The sequence below is a fragment of the Prionailurus bengalensis genome, chromosome C2, assembly GCF_016509475.1.
Source record: "Prionailurus bengalensis isolate Pbe53 chromosome C2, Fcat_Pben_1.1_paternal_pri, whole genome shotgun sequence".
Taxonomy (NCBI): Eukaryota; Metazoa; Chordata; class Mammalia; order Carnivora; family Felidae; genus Prionailurus; species Prionailurus bengalensis.
The window spans coordinates 765,776-780,875 of NC_057350.1; positions in this window are offsets into that span (position 1 = coordinate 765,776).

Genomic DNA, 15,100 nt, shown 5'->3' on the forward strand with positions numbered 1-15,100 from the left:
ATTGGTTCAATTAAAAATTTAACAGGCTACTTTGTAGAACTGATAAGCTGATTTTAAAATTCAAATGGGAATGCAAAGGACCCAGCATAGCTGCAATCATTTTGAAAAAGAAGGTTGGGGGAATAATACTAATTTCGAGACTTATAAATTGTAGTAATCAGGACAGTGCAGTATTGAAACAAGATAGACAAATAAATCAATGGAACAGAATAGAGTCCAAAAATAGATCCACACATATATTTACAACTAATTTTTTTTTACAAAGGTGCAAATGTAGTTCAGTGCAAAAGAAGTCTTTTCAACAAATGGTACTGTGATAATTGTATAATATGTAAAATTGAGCATTGATCCATATCTTGAACCATATGCAACTATTAACTCAAAATAGATAATTTAAAACATAAAACTATAAAATTTATGGAAAAACTTTGGGTGTGGGCACTTTATACATATGACTCAACAAGCAAGATCCCATTTTTTTTTTTGAAGAAAAAGCTGAAATGGACTTCATAAACAACAACAACAACAACAACAGAGCTTCTGCTCTTTGAAAGACATTGTTACGGGAATGAAAAGACAAGCCACAGACTGGGAGAAAAAAATTGCAAATCATACATCTAATAAAGGACTTCTATTCAGCATGCATTAAGAACCCTCAAAACGAAATAATGAGACTAACAACCCAATTTTTAAAAAACAGACAAAGGGTTTGAAGAGACACTTCAACAAAGAAGATATATGGATAACAAGCACAGGAAACCTCAACATCATGAGTCATTAGGGAAATACAAATTAAAACTACAATGAGATTAGAATGGCTACAATTTAAGACTGATCATACCAGTTGTTGGTGAGAATGTGAAGCAATTGAATTCTCTTATATGGTGCTGGTGGGAGTGTAAAATGGTACAACTACTTGGAAAACAGCTTGTTTCTTAAAAATTTAAACCTATATCTATCATATGACCCAATCATTTCACTCTGAGGTTTTTACCTAAAAGATATGAAAAGGTATGTCCACATGAAAATTTGTATACAAATGTTCATAGCTGATAAATGTGTGGAGAAATGGTCATGGCCATGAATTATCAAGAAGACTCCATTTTTTTTGTAGACTTTTTTGGGGGGGGAAGTTTAGCAACATCTGTCATTTTTTCCCCAAGAGAAACTTAGTCCTCAGCTTGTGGGAAGTTGGCTCCAGGGTTAGCTCCTTCATTTGAACATTTTGGATCACTCTGGAAATTCAGAAAGCAATAGAAATAAAACTGTTACAGAAATACACACTAAAATATGTTAGTTATGTGTTTGTGAGGATTTTTCTTTACATGCCCTATTTTCCTTGCTTAATTGTTATTAGTAAATTTATTCCAAATGAACACTTTGTTGAAAACATTTTAATTGTGTGGCTGTTAGTACTTTTGCAAAAGTTGCTTATTAAAACTTCTAAACAAAGGCTAATTTCATCAGTGACTATACTTGGTATTATTTTTATCCCTAAGTACTTCAGTGTGTGTTTCCTAAGAATAAGAACATTGTCTTACATAGCCAGTGCAGTGATCAAATTAGGAAACTTAATATTGACACAATGCCATCCACAGACTATATTCAAATTTTGATGATTGTCCCAATAATTCCCTTTATAGCATTTTTTCTCTTCTGGCGCATGATCCAGTCTCAGGTCACATGTTGCATTTGGTCGTCATGTCTCTAGTCTCCTTTAATCTGAAACAGTTGCTCAGCCCTTCTCTATGTTTTGTGACTTTGACATCTTGGAGTAATATAGACCAGTTATTTTGTAGAACGTGCCTCAATTTGGGGTAGTTGGATGTTTCCTCATGATTTAGATTCTAGTTATGCATTTATATCATTACGTTATGGGCAGGAATACCACAGAGATGATGTTGTGTCTTTTTAGTGTACCCTATCAGGATGCCCATAATGTCTGTAAGTTTCAGGTTTGTTTTTTCTTTCTTTTTTTTTTTTTTTAAATATAGGTGTTTGGTTCCTCTTAAACCATTAATTGAAAGAGTTTTCTTTCCCCACCAGCTTAAATCTTTGCTTTCCCTTCCCCTTTTAACCCATGTTTTTCTTTGGGCCTCTTGCACTCTCCCTTGAATATGTACAGTTCAGTGGTCATATGAATGGACACCCTTCCCATTATGGGTGGACACCCTGCCCCCTCTGTGGCCTTCTCCTTTCATAGACCCTCCACAGACACACACACTATACACACAGGGTAATTTGAGGTGGCTCATAGGCCTACATGTAAATGCTTAAACAAATGTTAGAAGAGAGTGTCCTCATGACTTGGGGTTAGGCAAAGATTTTTTAGGACCCACAAAAAAGCAATAACCATGAGATAAAAATGGAATATTAGACATTATAAAGATTGAAATCTGCTTATCAAAAGATCACATTGGGAATATGGTGATTAGACAAGTCATGGAGTGCAAAAAATTTGCAAAGTATATGTAATAAAAGACTTGTATTCAGATTTTTAAAAGAACTCATACACAACTACATACATAGAACTAGAAAACCACACAACCCAATAAAATTGGGCAGGAGATTGTAACAGGCACCTCACAATGGAGTGACTAGTCAATAAGTGCTAATCATTAGCGATCAGGGAAAAGAAAATTAAAACCATGATAAGATACCACTGCACACCCACCAGAACACTAAAATTAATAAGACTGGTAATATTAAGTGTTGACACAGATGAAGCAGCTATAATGCATACATTTCTGATGGAAATATAAAATGGTACAAACACTTTGGAAAACAGTTAAAACGTTAAACAGATACTTACCATACAATCCAGCAATTCCTCTTTTAGGTATTTATCCAAGAAAAATGAAGATATTGGTCTAAACCAAAATCTGTACTGAAGAGTTCATAGCAGCCTCATTCATAAAAGCCCAAACCTGGAAACGCGTCCAATTATCATCAGTATGTCAAGGACTGACTACGCATCAATCAGACTACTCATACAATGGAAACTCACTCTGCTCAACAACAGAAAGGAATAGATTCCTGACAACGTGGATGGACCTCAAAAACATTATGTTGGGTGAAAGAACCCAGAAAAAAGAGTGCATACTGTATGATTCCACTATTATGCAACTCTAGACCAGACAAATCTAATCTATAGTGTCAGAAGGATGTCAGTGTCTGCTTGGGGTATGGGATGAGGCCCAAGTTTGGGGATGCCAATGTTCTTGGTTGTGGTAGCTGCTATGCAGGAATGCACGTTTGGCAAAACTTAACCTAACTATACACTTAAAACAGGCTCATTTTATTGCATATAAATTTGTTTTAGTAAAGTTGATTTGAGTAAAAGAATACAAGGGTCATGATATTTATATTGTACAGGACACATTTGGGGCCAAAAAACATTAAATGAGAGGAGGAAGGACCTCAGAGTGTGGGCTACTTTTCATAATGATTGCATTTCAGTGACAGCTATTTATGCAGCAAATGACACGGCCACAATTGTTATGAAGCAGAAACTATAGGACATAATAGGAGAAACAGAAAGAAATCCCACTATTAGATTTAGTGCTCTTCTGTCAGTCCAAAACAGATCCAGGGGACACAAGGAGGTTAGAATGGAGAAGTCCGATATAGCATGGTGTGCTAGGTCTTGTGAATAGCTGTTGAAGTCTGTGTTCTGATCATAAAGAATACACATTTTCTGTTCCAGGACACATAGAAGAATCACGAGAACTGACCACAAATTAGGCCACGTGAACATTTCAGTTTGAGATAGAAATAATGTAAACAACATGATAAAACTAAGAATCAAAACAAAGTTTAAATGTTCTTTTGCCTGTGTATTTTAAAACTTTGTTTAAAAACTCTTGTGTCAAAGGATAAATACAAACCAATTTCAGAATTGCTAGAAGATGTTGGTAATGAAAACATATCAGAATCCAGGGAGTGTTGCTCGGGCAGTGGTCAGAGACAAACTTACAGCCTTATATTTATTTTATTTATTAAAAAAAATTTTTTTTAACGTTTATTTATTTTGAGACAGAGAGAGACAGAGCATGAACGAGGGAGGGGCAGAGAGAGAGGGAGACACAAAACCAGAAGCAGGCTCCAGGCTCTGGGCCATCAGCCCAGAGCCCGACGCGGGGCTCAAACTCACGGACCGTGAGATCGTGACCTGAGCTGAAGTCGGACACCTAACTGACTGAGCCACCCAGGCGCCCCTGACAGCCTTATATTTATATCAAGAAAAACAAAAGAAAGAAAAATAAATGAATGAAATGTCAAATTCCAAAATTTAAATTAATAACAATTGAATAAACTGAAAGTAGCCATTAATAAGGGATGGTCAGAAATTAGCAAGTTGGAAAACAGAGAAACAGTAGAATTAACAAATAAAAGCCCAGTTCTTTGAAAACAACCAACAAAATAAATAAGTAGTAGATAACCTAATCCAGAAACGTAAAACCATATATACACATAGCAGAAGTCCTAAAAGGAAGAAGAGATGACCATCAAGATAGAGAAAATTAAATCTTAAGAGATTACTTATAACTCTAGGCTGAAATACCTGGGTGAAATGGTAATTTTCTATGACTTACCAAAATTGAGTAAATAAATACAGAATGTCAAAGCAGATGTATTCACATAGAAAAATTAGAAACGTTTCTCTCCATCTCCCACCCCCAAATCACCATGCTTCAAAAGGAGCTAAGGAGAAAATTAGATGCCATCACCCATTTACCCATCCCCCCCCCACTTCCCCTCCAGCAACCCTTAGTTTGCTCTCTGTATTTAAGTCTTATGGTGTGTCTCCCTCTGTTTTTATCTTATTTTTTCTTCCCTTCCTCTGTGTTCATATGTTTTGTTTCTCAAATTCTACATGAGTGAAATCATATGACACTTTTTTTCTCTGATTACTTAATTTCACTTTGCGTAATACACTCCAGTTCCATCCACATGGTTGCAAATGGCAAGATTTCATGCTTTTTGATCACTGAGTAATATTCCATTGTGTGTGTGTGTGTGTGTGTGTGTGTGTGTGTGTGTGTATACACCACAACTTCTTTATCCATTTACCAGTCAACAGATGGACATTTGGGCTCTTTCCATAATTTAGCTATTGTTGATAGCACTGCTATAAACATTGGGGTGCATGTGCCCCTTTGAATCAGCATTTTTGTATCCTTTGGATAAATACCTAGAACTACCTTTGTAGGGTAATTCTATTTTTAATTTTTTGAGGAACCTCCATACTGTTTTCCAGTGTGACTGCACCAGTTTGCATTCTCACCAACAGTGCAAAAGCGTTCTCCTTTCCTCACATCCTCGATAATCTCTGTTTTCCTGAGTTGTTAAATTTAGCCATTCTTACTGGTGTGAGGTGGTATCTCATTGTGGTTTTGATTTGTATTTCCCTGATGATGAGTGATGTTGAATTGAGCATCTTTTCATGTGTGTGTTAGCCATCGGGATGTCTTCTTTGGAAAAATGTCTATTTTATGTCCTTTGCCCATTTCTTCACTGGATTTTTTTGGGGGGGGGGTGTTGAGTTTGATAAATTCTTTATAGATTTTGGATACTAAGTATTTATCATATATTTTATTTGCAAATATCTTCTCCCATTCTGTAGCCTAACTTTTAGTTTTGTTGATTGTTTCCTTCACTCTGCAGAAATTTTTATCTTGATGAAGTTCCAGTTGTTCATTTTTGCTTTTGTTTTCCTTGCCTCTGGAGACATGTTTAGTAAGAAGTTGATGTGGCTGAGGTCAGAGAGGTTTCTGCCTGTGTTCTCCTCTAAGATTTTGATGGCATCCTTTCTCTCACTTAGGTCTTTTATCCATTTTGAATTTATTTTTGTGTATGGTGTAAGAAAGTGGCCCAGTTTCATTCTTTTGCACATCCTGTCCAATTTTACCAACACCATTTGTTGAAAAGACTGTCATTTTTACATTGGATATTCTTTCCTGCTTTGTCAAAGATTAGTTGACCATATAGTAGTGGGTACATTACTGGGTTTTCTATTCTATTCCATTGATCTATGTGTCTGTTTTTGTGCCAGTACCATACCGTCTTTATGACTCCAGCTTTGTAATATAGCTTGAAGTCCAGAACTGTGATGCCTCCTGCTTTGCTTTTCTTTTTCAAGATTGCTTTGGCTATTCAGTGCCTTTTGTGGTTCCATACAAATGTTAGAATTGTTTGCTCTAGCTCTGTGAAAAATGCTGGTGTTGTTTTGATAGGGATTGCATTGAATGTGTAGATTGCTTTGGGTAGTATAGACATTTTAACAGTGTTTGTTCTTCTAATCCATGAGCATGGGATTTTTCCCCATTTCTTTGTGCCCTCTTCAATTCCTTTCATAAGTGTTCTATACTTTTCAGAGTACAGCTCTTTTACCTTTTTGTTTAGGTTTATTCCTAGGGATCTAGGAATACCTCGATGTTTTTTGTGTGTGTTCAATTGTAAATGGAATTGATTCCTTGATTTCTTTTTTCTGCTGCTTCATTATTGGTGTATAGGAATGCAACTTTGCTGAATTCATGTGTTAGTTCTAGCGATTTTGTGGAGTCTTTTGGGTTTTCTACATAAGAGTATCATGTCATTTGCAAATAGTTGAAGTTGACTTCTTCCTTGCCAGTTCGGATGCTGTTTATTTCCTTTTGTTGTCTGATTGCTGAGGCTGAGACTTTCAGTAGTATGTTAAATAGTAACGGTGAGAGTGGACATCCCTGTCTTGTTTCTGACCACAGAGGAAAAGCTCTTAGGTTTTCCCCACTGAGGATGATATTAGCTGTGGGTCTTTCATACATGGTTTTTATGATGTTGAGGTATGTTTCATCTATACCTACTTTTTTGAGTTTTTTTTATCAAGAATGGATGCTGTATTTGCCAAAGCTTTTTCTGCATCTATTATGAGGATCATATATATGGTTCTTATCCTTTATTTTATTAATGTGGTGTATCACATTTATCAATTTGTGTATATTGAACCACCCCTGCAGCCCAGGAATAAATCCCACTTGATTGTGGTGAATAATTCTTTTAATGTACTGTTGGATTTGATTTCCTAGTATCTTGCTGAGAATTGTTACATCCAGTTCATCAGGGATATTGGCCTGTAATTCGCCCTTTTAGAGGGGTGTTTGTCTGGTTTTGGAATCAAGGTAATGCTGGCCTCGTAGAATGAGTTTGGAAGTTTTCCTTCCATTCCTATTTTTTGGAACAGTTTGAGAAGAATACATGGTAACTCTTCTTTAAATGTCTGGAAAAGGTCTGTATGCTGAAAACTATAGAAAGCTTATAAAAGAAATGAAGAAGACATAAAGAAGTGGAAAAACATTCCATGCTCATGGATTGGAAGAACAAATATTGTTAAAATGTAAATACTACCCAAAGCAATAGGTACATAGAATGCAATCCTAATCAAAATTGCACTGGCATTCATCTCAAAGCTAGAACAAACAATCCTAAAATTTGTATAGAACCACAAAAGACCCCAAATAACCAAAGTAATGTTGAAAAAGAACACCAAAGCATCACAATCCTGGACTTTAGCCTTTACTACAAAGCTGTAATCAAGATAGTATAGTATTGGCACAAAAACAGGCACATAGACCAGTGGAATAGAATAGAGAACCCAGAATTGGACCCACAAACATAGGGCTAATCTTTGACAGAGCAGAAAAGAGTATCCAATGGAAAAAAGACAGTCTCTTAAGCAAATGGTGGGAGAACTGGATAGCAACATGCAGAAGAATGAAACTGGACCACTTTCTTATAATATGCACAAAATAAACTCAAAATGGTTGAAAGACCTAAATGTGAGACAGGAAATGTCAAAACCCTAGAGAAAAAAATAGGGAACAACCTCTTTGATTTCAGCCTCAGCACTTTCTTGCTCAACACATCTCCAAAGGCAAGGGAAATAAATGCAAAAATGAACTATTGGGACCTCATCAAGATAAAAAGCTTATGCACTGCAAAGGAAACACTCAACAAAACTAAAAGACAACTGACTGAATGGGAGAAGATATTTGAAAATGACATATCAGATAAAGGGTTAGTATCCAAAATCTATAAAGAACTTACCAAACTCAGAACCTGAAAAAACAAATAATCCAGTGAAGAAATGGGCAAAAGACATGAATAGACACTTTTCCAAAGAAGACATCCAGATGGCCAACAGACACATAAAAAGATGCTCAACATCACTCATTATCAGGGAAATACAAATCAAAACCACACTGAGATACCACCTCACACCGGTCAGAGTGGCTACAATTAACAACTCAGGCAACAACAGATGTTGGTGAGGATGTGGAGAAATGGAAATTCTCTTGCACTGTTGGTGGGAATGTAAATTGGTGCAGCCGCTCTGGAAAACAGTGTGGAGGTTCCTCAAATAATTAAAAATAGAACTACCTTATGACCCAGCAATAGCACTGCTAGGAATATATCCAAAGGATACAGGAGTGCTGATTCATAGGGGCATATGTACCCCAATGTTTATTTTATTTTATTTTATTTTCAATATATGAAATTTATTGTCAAATTGGTTTCCATACAACACCCAGTGCTCATCCCAAAAGGTGCCCTCCTCAATACCCATCACCCACCCTCCCCTCCCTCCCACCCCCCATCAAGCCTCAGTTTGTTCTCAGTTTTTAAGAGTCTCTTATGCTTTGGCTCTCTCCCACTCTAACCTCTTTTTTTTTTCTTCCCCTCCCCCATGGGTTTCTGTTAAGTTTCTCAGGATCCACATAAGAGTGAAAACATATGGTATCTGTCTTTCTCTGTATGGCTTATTTCACTTAGCATCACACTCTCCAGTTCCATCCATGTTGCTACAAAGGGCCATATTTCGTTCTTTCTCATTGCCATGTAGTACTCCATTGTGTATATAAACCACAATTTCTTTATCCATTCAGCAGTTGATGGACATTTGGGCTCTTTCCATAATTTGGCTATTGTTGAAAGTGTTGCTATCACTTTCAACAATAGCCAAATTATGGAAAGAGCCCAAATTTCCATCAACTGCTGAATGGATAAAGATTATATTTACAATGGAATACTACTTGGAAATGAGAAAGAATGAAATCTTGCCATTTGCAACAATGTGGATGGAACTGGAGGGTATTATGCTAAGTGAAATAAGTCAGGCAGAGAAAGACAGATCATATGTTTTCACTCATATGTGGAACTTGAGAAACTTAACAGAAGACCATGGGGGAAGGGAAGGGGAAAAAACAGTTTCGAACAGAGAGGGAGACAAACCGTAAGAGACTTAAATACAGAGAACAAACTGAGGGATGATGCGGGGGGGATGGGAGAGTGAGGGAAATGGGTGATGGCCATTGAAGAGAGCATTGGTTGGAATGAGCATTGGGTGTTGTATGTAAGCAATGAATCATGGGAATCTACCCCCAAAGCCAAGAGCACACTGTGTACACTGTATGTTAGCTAACTTGACAATAAATTATATTGTAAAAAAAGAAGTGCTTTACAATTATAACAAATAAAAAAATAAATGTCTGGTAGAATTCCCCTAAGAAGTCATCTGGCCCTGGACTTTAGTTTGTTGAGAGATTTTTGATTACTGATTCAATTTCTTTGTTGATTATGGGTCTGTTCAAGTTTTCTATTTCTTCCTGTTTCAGTTTTGGTAGTTTGTATGTTTCTAGGAATTTGTCCATTTCTTCCAGATTGCCCAGTTTGTTGGCATATAATTTTTCATAATATTCTCTTATAATTGTTTGTATTTCTGTGGTGTTGGTTGTGATCTGTCCTCTTTCATTTGTGATTTTACTTACGTGGTTTCTTTCTCTTTTATTATCTTATTTTAAAGTTTATTTATTTTTGAGGGGGGAGGGGGAGAGAGAGAGGGAGAGAGGCAGAATCCCAAGCAGGCTCTGCATCATCAGTGCAGTGCCCAATGGGGGGCTCTAACTCACGAACCATGAGATCATGACCTGAGCTGAAGCTGGATGCTTAACCGACTGAGCCACCAGTGCACCCTCTCTTTTCTTTTTGATAGGTCTGGTGAAGGGTTTAATTCTTTCCAAAAACTAGCAATTAGTTTCCTTGATCTGTTCTGGGGTGTGTGTGTGTGTGTGTGTGTGTGTATTATTTATTTCTGCTGTGATCTTTATTATTTCCCTTATTCTGCTGGCTTTAGTCTTTATTTTCTGTTCCTTTTCTAGCTCCTTAAGGTGTAAGGTTAAGTTGTGTATTTCAGACTTTTCTTGCTTCTTGAAGTAGGCCTGTATTGCTATATACTTCCCTCTTAGGAACACCTTTGCTGCATCCCAAAGGTTTTGGACCATCGTGTTTTCATTTTAATTGCCTCCATGTATTTTTTAAATTTCTTCTTTAATTTCCTCATTAACCCATTCATTCTTTCATAATATTTTATTTAATCTCCATGTATTTGTAATTTTTCCAAAGTTTTTCTTGTGGTTGACTTCAAGTTTCATAGCATTGTGGTCTCAAAATATGCTTGGTATGGTCTCAGTCTTTTGTACTTGTTGGGGGCTGATTTGTGACCCAGTATGTAATCTGTTCTGGAGAATGTCCCATGTGCACTTGAAAAGAATGTGTATTCTGCTGCTTTAGGATGGAATGTTCGGAATATATCTGCTAAGTCTCTCTGGTCCAGTGTTTTCATTCAAAGCCATTGTTTTCTTTTTGATTTTCTGCTTAGATGATCTTTCCATTGCTATAAGTGGGGTGTTAAAGTCTCCTACTATTATTGTATTATTATCAATGAGTTTCTTTATGTTTGTTATTAATTGATTTATATATTTAGGTGTCTCAAGTTGGGGATATAAATGTTTACAATTGTTAGATCTTCTTGATGGATAGTCCCCTTAATTATGATACAATGTCCTTCTTCATCTTTTGTTATAGTCTTTGGTTTAAAATCTAGTTTTTCTTATATGAGTATGGCTACTCTGACTTTCTTTTGGTGTCTATTAGTATGATAGATATTTCTCATCCCTTCCCTTTCAATCTGCTGATGTCTTTAGGTATAAAATGAGTCTCTTGAAGGCAGCACATAGATGAATCTTGTTTTTTTAATCCATTCTGATACCCTGTGTCTTTTGATTGGGGCATTTATTCCATTTACATTCAGAGTGATTATTGAAAGATATGAATTTAGTGCCACTGTGTTACCTGCAAAGTTGGTGTTTCTGGTGATGTTCTCTTCTCCTTTCTAGTCTTTGTTGCTTTTGGTCTTTTTTTCCCCACTCAAAGAGTCCCCTTTAATCTTTCTTGCAGGGCTGGTTTAGTTGTCACAAACTCCTTTAGTTTTTGTTTGTCTGGGGAAGTCTTGTTTCTCTCTCTCTTTTTTTACCGTTTATTTGTTTTTGAGAGATGGAGAGAGAGAGAGGGAGAGAATGAGCGGCGGGGGGCGGGGCACAGAGAGAGAGGGGGACAGAGGATCTCAAGTGGACTCTGCGCTGACAGCAGCAAGCCTGATGTGGGGCTCCAGCTCATGAACTATGAGATCATGACCTGAGCCAAAGTCAGACACTCGACCAACTGAGTCACTCAGGCACCCCTCTTGTCTCTCTTTCTACTCTGAATGACAGACTTGCTGGATAAAGTATTCTTGGCTGCATATTTTTTCCTTCAGCATGTTGAATATATCATGCCATTCCCTCCTGGCCTGAAAACTTTCTGCAGACAGTTATGCTGTGAATCTGATCTGTCTTCCCTTGTAAGTTAAGAAATTTTTTTCCCTTTTTGCTCTCAGGATTTTTTCCTTGTCTGTGTATTTTGTGAATTTGACTATACTATGTCTTGGTGATGGCTGGCTTTTGTTGAATTTAATGAGAATTCTCTGTACTACTTGGATTTCAATGTCTGTTTCCTTCCCCAGATTAGAGAAGTTTTCAGCTATAATTTGCTCAAATAAACCTTCTGCTCCTTTATCTTTTCTTCTGGGACTCCTATGATATGAAAGTTATTATGCTTTAAGGAGTCACTGAGTTCCCTAAGTCTACACTCATGATCCAATACTTTTCTTACACTCCTCCTTTTTTTCAGCTTCATTATTTTACATAATTTTATCTTCTATATCACTGATTCATTCCTGTGTTTCATCCATTCTTATTGTCATTGCATCATTCAGTTTTGCATCTTCATTAAAGCATTTTTTTTTGACCTGACTTATCTCTGCAGTAAGGGATTCTCTAGTGTTTTCTATGCTTTTCTCAAGCTCAGCTAGTATCCTTAGGGTTATTGTTTTAAATTCTGGTTCAGACATCTTACTTGTATCTGTATTGATTAAATCCCTGGCCGTGACTTCTTCCTGTTCTTTCTTTTGGGGTGAATTCCTCCATCTTGTCATTTTGTCTGAGTCAATGATGTGTGTGTGTGTGTGTGTGTGCGCGCGCGTGAGAGAGAGAGAGAGAGAGAGAGAGAGAGAGAGAGATTGTTAGGAAAACCTATCGTATTCATGCTCCTGAGAGTAATAGCTATATTCAGAAGAGGTAAAAAACACAAACAAAAAAACCCTTCCCAAAACAAAAACAAAAAAATAAACAAGATCCCATTTCCCTTAGAGCTGAAGATTTGCAGCACTTGATGATCAGTAGACTTGTGCATGTGAGGGGTTTGTGCTGGTCTCCTGGGAAGGGGGCCTGTTGCTCTGGTTCTCAGGTGTTCTTGCCCTAGTGAAGATGAACCTGCAGGGGCTCTGGGTGAGGATGGGGGCTTGGTATAAGCACCTAAGGCCTCCACTGGGTGGTGCTGTTTTGCTCCCTGAAGTCAGCCAATGTTGATGGGAGCAGATAATGGCCTTACACAGCTCTTTTATCCCTGGATTGGGGAGCTCCTGCCTGCCACTCTTCAGAAAGCCCTCACAGAAGAGCAACCACCTCACTTGTGTCCCTGGCTTCTGCCAGATCCCCACTTGCACCCTGCCAGCGACTGAGCTGTCTGCCCGCCAGGCAGAAGAACACTCGTGTATTTTATCCTGTGCAGCTGGGTTTCAAAACTCCAAATTAAAAAAAAAAATTTTTAATGGTTATTTATTAAACCATTAAACAGAGAGACAGAGCATGAGCATGGGAGGGGCCAAACGATGGGGCGACACAGAATCTGAAGCAGGCTCCAGGCCCTGAGCTGTCAGCACAGAGCCCGACGCGGGGCTTGAACTCACAAACCGAGAGATCATGACCTGAGCTGAAGTCGGACGCTTAACCGACTGAGCCACCCAGGCACCCCTCAAAACTCCAAATTTTAGAGATCTGCATGGTGTGGACCTGTGCTGATCCGCTGGGGGAGGGTCTCGCTGTGCTGTGGCTGGTGCAGTCTTGTCCCAGAAATGAGTTGTGTGACTGCATAGCAGTTCAGAATTTATTGTAAAACGTAGCTAAAAGCCAATACCAAGGTTTGCTGTCCTCAGCCAGAGTGTCTTTGTTCCTATGCTAGGGAACAGGGCAACATGCTGGCGCCACAGGGAGAGGCCATGGCGTCACTCCCAAATGCACTCAAAACAGGGGAACTGCTGCTCTCTGTGTGAACTAGGGGATTCTCCAACCATGTTGCCCGGTCCCAGGTCTCTGCCCTCTGTCCCCCGAGAGCACTGCCAAGCCCATCAGGCACAACCCTGGCGATGGTGCAGACCTCTAAAATTTCAGACTCTACTCCACTGTTTATGAAATCTTGTGGTATTCAGCCCCTCTCCCTTTTCCAGCCAATGGTTTTGGGGAAGAGTTTTTCTCGTACAATTCCCAATGAGTACTTTCACTCTTTCTTTCTCTTTTTCTTTCTTTTTCACTCCTCCTTATCTTAGCACCCACAGCTCTTCTCTCCCTCAAACCTACTCTGCAGTTCCTACCTTACATGATGTGGCCATTTTTTCTACCTCTAGTTATGCAGTTTTGCTCTCTCAGTACTCGGATAGACTTCTTGGGCGTTCAAAGTGATTTAATATTTATCTAGCTGTGTTCAAAGGACAAAGCAAGCCTAGGGTCTCCCTACTCCCCCACCATCTTGAACTCCTCCTCTCCCTGATTAAAGTTTAAAAAGTAAAAGCAAAAGACCAATGACAAGTTGAGAACAAACACTTGGAAGTTGTCACTAAGGGCTACCTATTTAATATGTACAGTTTCAGGAAATGGAGAAGAAAAAGCAAGAACAATTGAACAGATGGCAAGGGCCACAAATACGCCTCTTCTCAGAACAAATGAATCTCAACATATAAATAAGTGCTTAGCATCATTTGTAGTAAAAGAAATCAAATCTGTGCACTGAAATACTGGTTCTCAGCCATCAGATTAGTAAAACCCCAGAGGCTTGACAGGCGATTTCATTGGTGAGACTGAAGGGAGGCTCAGTGTACTTGTTGGCCATCCTGTGGAGGGATTGGCTGGGTCTAACAAAGTTACAGATGTGTTTCCCTTGGTCTGTTCTAAAGATGCACACATGTGCAAGAACAGGAAATGACACATGCATGGAGTTTTCTTTGCAGCCTTGGGATTGGAAACTGCCCAAATGTCTTTTTGCGTGATACTGTTTGAACCCATGGCAGACCCAGGAGATGGAAAACCCAATCACTACAAGTTAGGAAGAATGAGCTAGAGTACCCTCCAGCTTGTGTTGTTAAATGAGGACATGGAGTGCAGCTCTGTGAATACAGGGCACTTCCTTTTGTATGGAAATGTGTTGCAAAAAGAAACCCTGAAAGAACTAACTAGAAACCAATGAAAATGGGTGCCTGCAGGGTGCCTTGACCTTTGACTTTTGAACCAGGTCAGTATTTTACGTCTTTGAGCAATTAAATTAAAAAGAAAATATTTTTGATATTGAAAAGAAGCTGAGGAAAGATGTCAGAGTTTATTGATAGTAGAACCCCACACAGGAAAAAAATCATTTCAAGTACTTTGAGAACACAGTAGCTTTTCCATCCACTATTGGTGCCATACAGGATGGAGAAGTCCAGAAGCAAGCCCTACCCTTCCATCAGAGTTTAGGAGGAAAAACAACTTGTAGAAGATAACTTTGGAAAATTGTGGAAATTTAAATATGGCCCAGGCATTAGATGATATAGAGGCTATTTTTAGCTTGGTATTATATTTTGAATTTGATTCAGCAA